Source organism: Nipponia nippon, unplaced genomic scaffold, assembly GCF_047370975.1.
Source record: "Nipponia nippon isolate SJK-2023a ecotype South Korea unplaced genomic scaffold, ASM4737097v1 scaffold_9, whole genome shotgun sequence".
In the NCBI taxonomy this organism is placed as follows: Eukaryota; Metazoa; Chordata; class Aves; order Pelecaniformes; family Threskiornithidae; genus Nipponia; species Nipponia nippon.
Genome location: NW_028262413.1, coordinates 17,872,412 through 17,887,272, shown reverse-complemented (window position 1 = coordinate 17,887,272; position 14,861 = coordinate 17,872,412). Strand labels below are relative to the sequence as shown.

General features: G+C 44.0%; 1 long non-coding RNA gene across 2 annotated transcripts in view; it reads right to left on the bottom strand.

The window, feature by feature from the left end:
- LOC148050140 (uncharacterized) overlaps nucleotides 1–14,861 on the bottom strand; it is a 313,700-nt gene that overhangs the window by 188,918 nt on the left and 109,921 nt on the right. For both annotated transcript variants that reach the window (XR_015701357.1, XR_015701358.1), the window contains one exon: nucleotides 1,513–1,686. This is a non-coding gene — a long non-coding RNA (uncharacterized LOC148050140). The remainder of the gene's footprint in view (nucleotides 1–1,512; nucleotides 1,687–14,861) is intronic.

The window sequence follows — 14,861 nt, the reverse complement described above, 5'->3', positions numbered from 1 at the left end:
ACAAGAGGGATCCATGCCTTCCCCACCCTGGCATCTCATGGGAGAGATACAAATCAACACCTCTGAAGGTTGCTGTTAACGTGCCCTTAAAGGATAATGACACTGGCCATCAGCCTAGAGGCCACGGCACAGTCAATGCTTTGTTTAGGTTCATTTCCTTCTAAAAGTGAAAGAGGATGCTCTGTATTTTCTACAGCAACATAAAGGCCTGAAAGGGGAACTTTCTTTTTGTAGAAGAGCCCTGCTGCTCCTGTTGTGTAGCAGATGGCAAAGGAACGAATGGCGAATATCCATACCATCCCAGTCTGTATCACTGGCATCTCTAAAACACCCCAGAATTTGGTGGCATCACCACTGAGGTCATATCCAGCATCTTCCACTCTAAGATCCGTACAGGACTTTATATTGGAAACACTAATGCTAGTCTCATATTCACTGGCAGAGAAATGAAGATACAAAAAACCAGTGACCAGTATTCAACTATCCAGCAGCCAAATCAGGAATAAAAAGTTCAACCATGGGGACATCTGGCTTGTCAGCCATCTACCTGAGACAATGTAGAGCTAAGACTTCCAAACAACGCTGACAATCTTAAGCAGGACAAGCATATGAAATCATGTAAATGTGTTGCCAAAAAAAAAAAACCACCACCCCAAAAACCCCCCAAAAAACAAACACCAAAACCCAAACAAAAAAAAACCCACCACACAAAAAAAAAAAACATCTACATGAATACTAGCTAGATCTCTTTGTTCAGGAAAAACTCCTGGCAAGAAAGTAGTGCTGACCTGGTCCCATACAATTGCACATGAGAGAGTTCTGATTCCCTCTAGTTTTGATAAGGAAATCGTAAGCAAGGAGATATTTTGTAACCAGAATTACCCTCACACAAACATTCAGCAAGGGATAGTCATAACATCAAAAGGAAACAGATTTAGAGAGTTTTCTTTTCGTATAATACAAGTAACTAGTACAGCTCCCCACACTTACAGAAGCACTGGGCGTGGAGGGACAGAGGGCCTTCTGTCCCTAATTCTTAGGTGTACTGAATGTTGACTAAGGCAGGATGCTGCATTACACAGACCCAATCAAAACAGCATTTCAAAATAGCTTCTTTTTCCCCTGAAACTGAAGAAGTATCATGCAGGACTTTGGCTTACTTCATGAAAAAGATCTTGGTCTGTTTGAGAAAGTCAGCTCTTGACAGCCTGACCTTCAAGAGCAAGGCTGTTCCGCTGTTATGGAGCCGACATGACACTTGCTGTTCTCCAAGGTAGGAGAGCACGTGTCTTTCCAGGTGCCTGACCTCTGCTCCCCCCTGTCATGCTGGACTTCCCAGTTGGGTTCAGAGGTCTTTATCCCTTTATTTTCATTCCAAATCCCTCAAATATTTTCTGTGCACACAGCTCTTGATGAGAATTTCTTGACGAAGCACCACCACCTATGCGGACATCTTGTTTTATTACCCTGAAGTGTAAGGCCTTGTGGTGTGGACTGGAGGGAGCTGCTTACCTGGACAGCTGAAGTACATAGCATGGTGTACGTTCCATCTCTCCAAGCACATGCGCCGCATCTTCAGGTCTGCACCAACAACAGGCAGCTACCGAATTTTGGATAGCATTGAATTAGGTGTCCTTCAGATCGTAAATCGCATGTTCCCTCCCAATGCTTCACAAGATGAGAGATCTAAAACATAGAAGAAAAAACCTAAATTTAAACGGCATGCTAACTGATGCATAAGTGCTCACCCCCACTACCCAGTCCCAATTACCCATTTATTTTGTTATGGAATGAATTTTCAGTCTTTGCCAACAGCTTCCATAATGTAAAGGGAGCAGCTTGGACAATGAGTCACACCATTGTGTCACCCTGTCACTTTCCACAGTGGTCGGCTGCAAGCAGCCAACATGGTGGCACTGTGCTTTAGGGGACCTACTGGCTGGCCCCTCTGGAACTGGCACAGGCTGTACAGGGGCTCACACAGTAACTTACTATGCTCCTTAAAAAGAGAAATCCTGAAAGGATCTCTAACTATAGGGGAAAATTCCATAAAAAGCATTTTAACAAGTTCTCCATGGAAAGATAACTTCTTGGCACGTGCTGTTCCAGTTTAGATCAGTATTATAATGCCATAAAAATAGAAGAAAATAGGTATCTTTTCTGTAGGAGTTCAGCAGGAATGGAGGCAAACGCACCTCCCCCAACCTCACAGAAGAACATGAGCCTGAAAGTCCAATATTGGACTCAAAAGTCAGCTTTGTTGACTCCAGCTTTGCATCTGCCCACTTCCATCAGCTCCACTGGAGCCATTCCCAATTTATTCCTTTCTCTTTCGTTTACAAGTTTATTAGCAGCAGACTAAAAGAAGAAAAGGCCATTACTTCGTTAAAAAAAAAATGGGCCGAGCTCCTTCCAGATAGTGAGATGCCAAACTTCCCAAACTCCAGTACAGTTCATAGGATGGCAAATCTGTAGTTAAGATGGCCCCTGCCCAAATCTTGACTCCAACATCTGCACAAGAGCACTGGGTACTCTATACAACTTCGACACAACCTGGGCTGCCGAAGGGATCCCAGCAGCCATGTCCCAGCAGCTGAGTTCACTCCTCAGTGGTCAGAGTATCCCAGGGAGGCCCTTTTTGTGTTTCTGCAGCAGGAACAGCAGAAAAGCAGACAATAAAACCCCCCAGCTGCACCTCCAGAGGCACTTGCTGTAGCACACAGTGCATCCATGGTCTAGAAGGCTGTTTTAAGGCAGAAACAGTAAATCACAGCTAGAGGTGTGATAAAGGTGTGAAGCCTGGAGGGCTCTGTAAAACACAAAGGTGGAGGACAGATCCCTGAAGAGCTGTGAAGTGCAGATCTGGCTACAAGTAACACTAGCTAGCGCATACCTAGGTTATACATTAGAAGCCCTTATACACTTAAGGAGGAGTGCCAAAATCAGGACAGAGTTCACAGCAGTTGAACCTTTGCACCTCTGAGTCTGTGGGCTCTGCCCCAGGGAGCTGAACTCAAATGCCTCTAAAGCAGAAGGAAGAAGAAGGCTTGGCTGGGTGGATACCACATTGACAGCCTAACCCCTGGGCAGGGGACAGCAAGAGAAGCAGCAAGTGGCAGTCTACAAAATGAGCCTTTTACAGTAATCCTGCACTTGCTGTTAGGATCACCTTGAGGCACAAAAAGAAGAAGAATAGAATCATAGAATGCTTTGGGATGGAAGGGACCTTTAAAGGCCATCTAGTCCACCCCCCCTGCAATTGGCTGGGACATCTTCAACTAGAGCAGGTTGCTCAGAGCCCCGTCCAGCCTGTTCTTGAATGTTTCCAAGGATGGGGCATCTACCACCTCTCTGGGCAACTTGTTCCAGGGTTTCACCACCCTCATCGTGAAAAATTTTTCCTTGTGTTTAGTCTAAATCTATCCTCCTTTAGTTTAAAACCATTACCCCTTGTCCTGTTGCAGCAGGCCATGTTAAAAAGACTATTCCCATCTTTCTTGTAGGCCCCCTTTAAGTATTGAAAGGCTGCAGTAAGGTCTCCCCACAGCCTTCTCTTCTCCGGGCTGAACAACCCCAGCTCTTTCAGCCTTTCCTCATAGGAGAGGTGTTCCATCCCTCTGATAATTTTTGTGGCCCTCCTCTGGACCTGCTCCAACAGGTCCATGTCCTTCCTGTACTGAGGACCCCAGAGCTGGATGCAGCACTCCAGGTGGGGTCTCACCAGAGCAGAGTAGAGGGGCAGAATCACCTCCCTCGACCTGCTGGCCACGCTTCTTTTGATGCAGCCCGGAGTACGGTTGGCCTTCTGAGCTGTGAGAGCACGTTGCCGGCTCACGTCCAGCTTTTCATCTACCAGTACCCCAAAGTCCTTCTCCTCACCGCTGCTCTCAATAATCTCCAAAGTGCTCAAGGCTTGAGGTCCCAAGTCGTGTTAGTCACTGTGTCTCATGAAGGAAACATGAGCTCCCCTGGAGACTATTACAACCCCACAGGTGCTCATGCGATGCCAAGCAGTACAGCTCTCAGAGCAGCATGTCCCAGCATGACACTGTGCTGCACACCATCAAGCCCCATTTGAACAGGACTAAGCAGAGTGAGAAAAACCCTCTAAAGTTGGTAGATACTTCCTCCTTCATGCTCATCCAGACTTGCACCAGCTAGAGAGCGGAGTCAAGCACAGATTTGTATGCGCATGTGAAAAATCTGCACTTGGGTCCAGCAGGTTGGCTTTCCAAAAACCAGGGCTTCTTTCACCTACCCTACACAAGGCCCATGCATGCTACCAGCATGCCTTAGTCCTCACTATATAGAAATTAAATCAACTCAGCCACAAACAGTACTACAGCCCCATGACAGCCTCAGCCCTCCCAGTTCCCCCAGCTTCAGGAAGGCTGTGAGCACAGGAGCCACCAGCCTGTATAAACATCCACATCTGGCCTCTCTGCTCACCAGGACTGGCCTTCGTTTCTAAGTCATCACACCCTGAAAGTAACCTTTACACCAAGGTAGCCCAGCTGATTTCCAAAGACAACACAAAAAGAAGCTAGATCAGAAAAAGGTGGCAGGCATGAAAGGAGGGGAAAAAAAGAAAAAAGAAAAGAAACAGAAATATGGAACAGAGCAATCTTCTGCTCTCCATTCATGTCACGTTCTCGCACACTTCATAGCGTTCCTCTGTGCAGCCCCCACATCAACACAGAGCGCAGAAATCAGGCTGCCGTTTTGCATAGCGCTCGAGCACATGCATTGCTGAATGAGAACAGGGGGCTAAGTCTATAACCAAGTGCCTTGCAGTCAGCCCTTTCCCTACCTTGCTTGCCCTCCTCTTCTATACGACCTGATCGGGGGCAGAGGCTCTGATGCCCACCGTAATTAAGCCATACTCTTATTTCATCCCAAGGAACTGTCATAATAAACTCAATGAATAATGGATGTGTTGCTTAACTGAGACTATGAACCAGCTTGTAAGGAATTCACTAAAAGTCTCAGTCTTGCATTGCAAAAAGGAATGTGACATCCAAGAGGAGTATCATTAGCAGCATGGCCCGGTCATGCCTGCACTCCTGGTTTCTCCAAGTTAACAGAACTCTTTGAGCATGAGCAAAAACGACAGGATCAGACCTAGGGCATTAGTGTCTTCCTTCCTCATTAGGTCATTGAAAACTCTCTACATTCCCACAAGTCTCACTATTTACAAAATTGCTCCAAGCAAATGCTTTGGATGGGTGGGAGCACCATGCGCATGTTCAAAAATCACAGTCCTTGGTGGCTGTAGAGAAGCTCCTCTGAAGACCATGCTCAGAGAAAACACGGCAATGAGTGGCACAGAGACAGGGTGTGTCCCGGTTGCATTTTCTCAGAGCATCTACACAGAAGGCTGATATAGAGGCAGAGATAGCAAATCACATCTGCCATGTAATACTTTAAAAATTGTATTTCCCATATAATCATCACTGAAAAGTGCCAGGGAAATAGGGTCCTCAAATGAAACAGTTCCCAAACAGAATCTGTCCAAGGCAGTATAATATGTTTACTTTAAGCCATTTTTTAAATTAATAATGTTCAGTAACCAAATAGAGTCAGAGATTAATCATCACACAGGTGCTATACCTCCCTGTTAAGATAAGATGATTATTAAAGGATAAACCACAAAGCTACCTTCATTTGTACAGGGCTCTTCTTCCCATCTACTTTCAGATTAATACTGAAGTACAACTTTTTCCAGATATGAGAGTACTATATCCTTCTCTCTCTTTAAATATCACAGATCTATCTAGAAAAGAGAATGGAGCCTAACTGTACTCTGATTTTCGTGTTTCAGGTCCCAGGCTACATATTCAATTCCTTCCCTGTTTCTGAGTTCAAGTCTGCCAGCAAAATGCTTGTTGGGCAACACGTCTTTTGGATTCTTGCAGCAGGACAATGGTCTACTCGGTGTGAGTGAAGGTGACATATGTCCCATACTCTCCTTCCCAAGTTTTCAGACAATCTCCAAAAGGCATTCTGTTGCTAACAAATAGATTGTGACTCACTAACACATTCAAAATTACATTCCTGTAATTTCCATTTTTACTTCACTCATTCAAATCCAGCCTGTTGTGGCTTGCCCAGCTTCTGTTTGGCAAATACTCACTAGCTGGACTCATATGGCAGTAGAGTGTGTTTGAACATCAGCTTGAAATGAGATCTAGCCAGGACAGTGCTAGAATAGATCAGTTTCCATAGATGATGAAAAGCAAAATGAAGAAGTCCAAATGAAGAAAGGATCTGAAATATCATTGTCTCCTCAATACCAGTAACACAGTCTCAAATAAATGAAAAGCAAGAGCTCAGGCCCAACAAGGGTGATCACAAAGAGCCCAAGTTGACTAGCAGCCAGCCTGAGACTTGCCACAAAACACATAGCCAATTTGTGTCATCACAACATCAGCGCATTATCAAAAGCAGCTTACATAGTTAGTCTCTGTGAAGTCACAGTGCTAATTATTTTAGCCAATTAGTGAGTACTGCATAGATATGACTTTAACTGCCATCATATCAGATAACTACCTTTCATGCTAGCCACCTAATCAGCATCAGGGAAGAAGCAGTGTTCAGGCCTTGATGGTTCTTTGATTTCAACCTCCTGCATCTAGATTACCCTCTGTGCAACCCCAGAGGACTGAGCCATACCCGTACCAGCATCCTGCAAAAAGCACTGGATGCAATCACTGCTCTGCCCAGCTGGGGACAGGGAGGGCCCACCCAGCAGGCTGCTTGAGCTGGGCAGTGGCTTTGGTACCGAACGTGCAATGAGCTCTAACTTAACGTCCCAGATTTTATTCCAAATATTGTGATATTTAGACTCCAAGAACACCAGCTGATCACTCAGGAGGATTCCACAGGGCCTGGACCATCTTCCCCAACATGAAACTGCTTCTGGACAATAGAACGGGAAGACAGGCATTTCTAGGGCTGGTTGGGAGCTAAGACACTGCTAAGATATGTCAATACTTTGTCTGGTGTCTACTCTGAAATTCATACAATTATTGATTGCAATATTTGAATATAGGGCTTCTTGAAAAGAGACCCCCTTCATCAGTTTCATGTTTATGGGGCGGTTTAAGGACTACATTATTCTTAGAAGATATTTAAGATGTTTTATTAATTCTTTCCTCCAAGCTGATTACAGGGCTCTACCCAAAGCAATGTTTATGCTTTACTACCACGATTGACATGCAAGCTTTCCCAGCTTCACGCAGTAGCTTCCACCGGGCAGCACGGTGAAACAAAAGGCAATATATTTCACCCTCCTTGTAGCAACACCAATCCTAACTACCATCTTTGAGCTGATGGGACTGACTTGAGCCAGGCAATGACTGCTGTTTCCTGGCTCTGGCTCTAAGTGGTCCTGCAGAAACTTAATTACCTCACTACCCACCCAGCTTTCCTTTCCACGTAGATGCCCCAGGAGAGCCTTGTTTAGAGGATCATAGTCCTGAAACTCCTTGCAGATGTACCCGTCAGTTAACGTGCTCAGGAACACCACTGAGTCTACAACACAGAAGAGACACGGGAGAAACCAAAATGGTCCTAAAATACCCGCTCTTGAAGAAGTAAGTAACTCAGAAGCAATTTGAGGAACAAGAAAGGCCATGGATTTCTGTTCATGCTGAAAATAATAAAGAAATTATTTTAACCAAGCAACTGCATTTTAAAGGAATCTTTGTGGAACTGAAACAGCCCAGATAAGAACATGCTCAGCTTGATTTGATTTTCCTAGGACTCTGATTAGTTATATTCTTAGGTAAAGAATGTGTCTGGGTATCCGCTTCGTTTTCTTTGTCCTGTAGGTTCCCAGAAGAACATTGCCTAAATGTCTGAGGGTCTTGGCATTTCAGCATTTTCTACAGTAATACTTATCTACCTGGCTTCCTAATCTAAATGGCAGTCATGAAGCAGGTTCTCTAACATCCATTTACAATTTCTCTAGAGTAAACACACCAGAAGCTGCTAAATGTTCTTTCTCTACCTATCACACACTCTCAGCTATACTTTACACTACAGTAAATGTCATGTTTACATAATATATACTTTATGTTACAGATTACCTTACTGTACTCCTGGTACAGCCTGCCCAGGACCTTTCAGCATCCAGCTCTGTTCTCTATTGCACGCAACTAGGTTTTAGCTCCTTGTGTTGCAATTTTCCAAAACAGGCAACTACCTCAAGCTGGATTTTTAAGCTATTACTAAGATTATATCTAAGAAAACAGAAGTTTTTTACAGCCTAACCTCCTCTTCCATGCCACCCAAACTAGACAACCATTTCACTGAGAAACGCTCATGTCTATATGATATGGAACAAGATTTGTGATTTGGGAGCACTATGAGGTTTGCCTGAGGCACATAGCTGTAACAGGTTGCCATTTTCCCTGCTTTCCTTTTTCCTCTTGTTGCATATTTTAAGTTTTCCCTTCTCTAAATGAGACAGAAGAGAGGAAATAATCCATTCCAACGATCATCTGACAAAGTTTTGGATTTTTGGAAAGGACTGAATCAGTTCTGAAGAACCTAAAAATGCTCCACACATTGGCACCATCCTCCTATGGAGCTGTACCTGTAATGGAGAGGAATCATAGAATAGTTTGAGTTGTAAGGGATCTTTAAAGATCATCTAGTCCAACCCTCCTGCCATGGGCAGGGGTATCTTATCAGGTTGCTCAAAGTCCCAGATGAACAAATAAATCTAATAAATCAATTGATAAACCAAACCTCCTAAACAAATAAATCTAATAAATCAATTGATAAACCAAACCTCTTATATATGGTTGTCCACTACTCTGCAGACACACCACAAGTCTGACCTGACTTATTGGCCAGTCTCCGTCCTGTTTTCAACCGTGCCAACTATGCATTGGTTCACTCAACTGAATTTAAAAAAAAAAAAAAAAAAGGAGAAACACACCCCCCGTGTAGATTCTAGGAGTTGTTAATACTCATTTTAAGCTGTGACCTAAGATCTGAACCTAGATACCCAGAGGATATTCACCTTTTAAGCCACAGTTTCCAGTTCCCTGCTTAAGGCTCATTCCTTAACGCAAATACAATTTGACGGTATCTGGTGCATAAATCAATGATGTGGCTAAAGTCTCAGTCAACTCTTCTCAGAATAAATGTTGCCATTTAAAATGTGGTAATCAAGCTTGTAAAGGGAAGGAAAGAAATGTCACTTGCAACCCAAGTGATTCTGTTAACAAGCTGGGTTCCTGCTTCAGGTTTTTGTCTGATAAAGCCACTTATCTGACTGTATGAAAGGTCATAAGTAGTTGTTGGAACAGTGGAAAGTCCACACAAGGCTTTTTTGCCATCCTGCAACTTTTGTTTAAACTTCTAGCTGAATCATTATTTCAGTTCCTGGAGCTGAGTCATTTCATCTGCCTTGCACATGAACACACGCAAGGCAGTTCTACGCTACAGAGCAGGCACAGAACAAGCAAGCAACCTTGATTTTACAAGAGTGTGTATTTTCCTGCATGTAAAAATGCAATGAGTTGCTCCACTCATTTCAAGGTGTTCCTGTGAGGATGCACAACTCTGGGTGAGAGAACTGCATTCCTCATCAAACCTCATCCCAGCAGATCCCAGGGCAAAACCCAGGCCTTCACCTCAGTCCCACTGCACAGACAGAGCCTCAGAGGAATGACCTTGCATAAGATATGTTGCCACAAGGAAAAGGGTTTAGACAGGACTAACAACTTTCAAAGGTGTGGAGACTCAGTACCAGTATTTTGTGCTAAAATCACGTGCTCCTGGTGCATCTGTGAATGTCCTTTTATACAGCCCAAGTAATTAACTAATTAAAAGAGGCATCAACTCTCTGAAGGTTGTTTCTCCAGCTGCTTTTGTATGGTATGCACATGCCATTTGTTGAAATATTATAAGATCTTGTAAACCACAAGCGTTACTAAAATATTTTTTCCCACTCATGCTCCCTCCCCCTTCTTTATTTCAAGTATATGTAAAACCTTTTGCTAAAGATCCAGATTCTCCCACTGAAATCAAGTGCCACTTGTCTGGAAACAGATCTTCTCTCTGCCTCCAAAAGCACCCAGAGCAGATGGTCAGAGACAAGATCTGGTCACAAGCTCAGACTGTCTGTCTGATAACACATCAGAGGAACGGTCAGAGGGAAGTATTAACTATTACAGGCTTCTTTATTGAAGGGACTAACATCTGGCTGAAGTGAAGAACAGAACAATTCATGTCAGTATTGCGGATGCCAAACTGGATCTGAGTTTAAAATCTCCTAATGCTCAGCTTCAATGCCAGGCCAGAGCAAAAGAGTGTGCTCCCAGAAAATGCTGTTCGGGAGAGCTGTCCAGAAACAGGCAATCCCCACTAACAGTAAAAACCTGCAAGTCTTCTCTAAAAACCTGGGAAAAAAAGGTCGTTTTAAAAGTTCAAGAGCTGCAGTCCTCATTTCAGAGGATACAGGGCTGCTTGCATCAAGCTTTATTTTTACAGAGCGTGAATCATTTCTCACTCGAAGGGAACTGGGATCATTCTGCTGTCGGTATCTCTGCCACTAGCAATGCTAAAAATACAAAAAGCTCCAAAATCAGCCATGGCGTGTTGTCAGCTCTGGACCTTTCTACATGATCGCTGTGTCTCTTGCATCTACTGACAAAGAGCAGGAACAGGTGCTGACACCTTTCAGATCTGTTTAAGAGTGCAGGACTGGGCCCACCCTCTCCCCGCACACACTCAAAAAAAGCTCTTGCTTCTCCATTTATCCCCAATAGTAAATATTTGACTTTTCCCCCCTGTTCTGACAAAGAACGGCAGCCTATAATTATAGCTAATACCATAAAGGTTGCTGTGCTGTCGCTCACTTTTGCTCTCAGCCATGCTTGAGAACTGAAGGACCGTACAGTTGCCTTCACTGCACTGAACTAATTGCTTAGTTCACGCCCAGCTCAAGAAGTCACGCAGTTGTGGCTCTTTTCCCTTCGAAATGGATGACGTGTGAACGAGAAAGCAGCAGAAGACCCTCTTCCAAAACCCCTTTGCCTTTTTATATTTTAATTTGCAACAACAGCTCAAGAATGTACTTTATCCCAGTTTGTCTACCAAATCACAGCTAGAGAGCAAGCCAGTCACGAGCCCTTCATTTTAATTGATTATTTACATATACTTTAACATCCACCCCCTCCGGAAGAGAAATTATCTTGCAACATATGAAGATAGCTATGCTAATTATGATTTCAGTTGCCATGAAACAGTCTTCAAATGTGGTCCCTCCCATCTTGTCATAAACAAGGTCTTGGGGTGTGGTTTGCTCAATAAAGAGCAATATCTGCAGCTTAACTAACAATGCATATTTTCACACACAGTGGGATTGTGCAACCGCATGCCACTAGCTGTTGTAGAGGCCAAAACTGGGTTTTGCACCGACTTAGACAAATTCACAGACAAAAAGTCCATCGGATATAGCCTCTGGTTCTGGAAACCATTAAATGACAGTCTGATGGAAAAGAGAAATGCGTTCAGAGAGGAATTGCTCTGAACCAGCCTCCTCCTGGATCTGGTTGCAGAGCTGGAATCTGGGACATGGGCTTTGGTCTCACCTCCTTTGACCATTGTAACAAGCCAGCTGGAAGTCAGGCTTCCTACCAGGTTTGATCTAGCAGCAGACTGATGTGGTGGCCTGTTCATTCTCATCCTCACTTCCATGATAAGTGCTTTGTCTAGGGGAAATGAAAAAAAAAAGAAAATGCACTTTGTAGTGCTGTTAGATCTGCTTTGAAACAGCTGTAGTTTGGTTGAACATAAAGGTTCCGGACTCACATTTTGTCTGGTTTACACAAGATAATATTTCATTCAGTGGCATGGGAATCTCATTTCCCTTGGCAGAGTTGCTCTTTTGTGTCTTATCTCTAACTAGGTGATAAGTTGGTATTTGAACGTATAAGGGTACTCTCTGTATATTAACAGGAGTTTTGATACCCAGTGAATTTTGCCTTGGCATGATCTATAAGAAGAATTTGTCTGGCATCATGGAAATGAAGCCAGGGCAGAACATATGTCTCTCTGAAGACAAGGTACATGACCCTGCCAGTATTTTCACTTGCCCAACAAAGCAATGGAAAGATAGAGAAGAGATGGCCTCAGATCCATTACTGACATACCATCCTTCTTCCAGATGAAAAAGGGGGCTTCTCTTCACCATGCACCACACCTGGCCTCCAGCAGAACAACCCAAGTCCTGCCTTGGGGGCCATAGTGACACCAAGCCTGGCTTACAGAAAAGAACGGGGCAAGGAGCTGCTGTCCCAGTAACGGCCATTTAAAAGAGCAAAACTATTTTGTTCAACTCCAAACTAACATTTTTGTTTTGTTCTTTTCACAGAGCAGATTTGGTGAGTTAACACTCAAGCTGACCAAAACGCCATCACTGTTCATTAGCGAACAAGAGTTTTAAAACCAACTATTCGTACAGCACTAACAGCAAGCCAGGATGCGCTTGTCAGGAGAAGGTTAAAAGAAAACGCTGTCCAGACTACAGAAATTGCTGGCCAAGACATAGAGGGCTCTTGTACCTCTGCTGTTGTTTGTGCTGATGCCTACAGGTTTTGTTGCAGAACTTTGTTCGGTGGAGATAAACCACATGCTCTCTGTGCCCAGCATTCCGACTCCTAAGTGCATTGCCCTTCTTTTTGTCCCTTGTCTTTGTAAAGATTTATATAATAAATTTTGTTGGATCACTTCAACACTGAGTTACGTTCTGCAATAATTGTGAAATCCCTGCGTGGTAGGCTAGACATAACAGAGAGATCACTGCAAAGGGCCTTCTATATATTTTGCCCAATGCTCTGTACACCACAAGCAGAGTTTATTCCCAGTGTAACTATGCCAAGCCCAAGGGAGTTTCATCTTGAAGGAATTTTTCCAACAAGTCTTACCTCAGTGAGGGAGGAAAAAAAAAAAAAAGAAAAAAAAGAAAATTATCCTTCCCTGCCACCCCCCCAAGAAAAACCAAACCAAAACACGTGGCTTAAGGCCAATATAAGGCTCTCCCAACCTTTGAGCTAAAGATTAAAATACTTCAAAAGCAAACAACTATTTGGTTTCTGTATTTCTCCATCACTTTCCAGACAGATAATGAAGAAAAAAATGGAATGACTGCAAATACAAATGCTACAGGCTTCTCCTTACATCTGTCTTTCATAGTCATTTGCTTCCTCTTCCCCACACACCCTTTTTAAAGATAAAATCCTGTCTTCAAAGCTACCTCTTTTAAACCATCACCAACTGCTTCATTGGGTTTTTTCTGTTTTTCTAGACAAATTCTCAGGTTTCAATCCACTGCCTTTAGGTGCAGGTGAGTTAACTCTCGTATATAAAACACCTTCAAGGGGTGGGAGGCACTTCGAGTTTTCTCAACAGGGTTCAAGCAGTGAGGACGAGGAACTGGACTCTGGATTGTAAAAAAGCTCTGTGCTATGAGACAGTTGCTTATGGAGCAAGAGCAACGCCCTGGCACCATGGAGGTCTCTGATCCAAGCTGGGCTAGGTACCCTAAAGGAAAGCCGAGACTTCCAGCGTCTCTTCTCTCCTTGTCCTGAGACACTGCAGAGCACAGGCTGTGAGGGTGGTGGGGACAGTGAAGCTGTAATTACCCTAGAGCTTGATCCTGAGACCCAGGACTCACTCACTCCACAAAAAAAATACAGTACGGATCATTAATAACTGAAGAGCCAGAGCTGTGCTGTACATCTTCAGCAGATGCTGCATGAGATGAACTCGCATCCCAAACACCTGGCTGCAGTCCATTTTGGTTGTGAGAAAAGGGTTGCTGTTTTCCAAACCCCACTTTCTTGCAAAGCGTGGGCTTTTCCTGCTCCAGGGGTAGCCCCTGCTATGCCGTGAGCCCCCAGAGCCATCAGTCTGAAGTGCACAGTGACCACAGAGGAGCTGATAATTACATGCTGCTATTGCTATACGATTTAGTCACTTGTGTATCTAACAGCAGCCAACTCTGCATTTATATTCAAGACAGAAATACAGTCCCACGTTAACAGTAGCATCTCCTACAATGGGTTTTCAAGAAAAACTTTACTATCAGGTTCTGAATTCATTCAAATCAGCACAGCCCATTGACGCCAGCAGAGGTTCAGTTCATACCAGCCAGGGACAGGACGAATTGCTGTTAAGCTTGCAACACTCTGTGTCTGCGTTTGAACCGGGCTGATTGTGCCCAAACTACTAAGTGCTTCTGGAAGGCTGATGGACTGATATTATTGATTGGGATGATGCAGTTGCCAACAGAGAGGCTGCATAGAGTGTTTCAAAGACCAATTTTGTTGCAACACTAAGCTGCATTGTCCTGTAAAAGCCTCAGAAAAAGGTTGTGATCAGAGTTTTGTTAAAGTTGGAATCAGTCCCCTCCTAGAAACGCTGCCAAAAACAACGCCATGAGGCTTCTTAGGTAGGTCTCGCTGCTCTTGCCTTCACTTCCTATTGCTTAGGACTGACTTTTCTCCTTCAAATTTTATCAACTTGCTTGTATCCTTCTCATCCCTCTTGCAGCCTCCAGCATCTGAGCCTCCTTATCCCTCTCCATCCCTACCGCCTCCTCATGGTAAGGACAGACCTCTAGCATAGACCAACAAACACGCAAGGCCAGTGGGTACCAGCCTGGCCCCCTCAGCATCGCTAGTATCTAGGGACTGCTGACACAGGCTACGGGGCATGTCCATCACACTTATGAATTATCTCCTTGCAGTTTCCTTATCAAAATTGGAAAAAGCTTATTTAGTGCTTTCCTGAGTTTTCCTAGAGGCTGATTCTTTACTGTTGTCCTTAAAGAACAGAAGTAC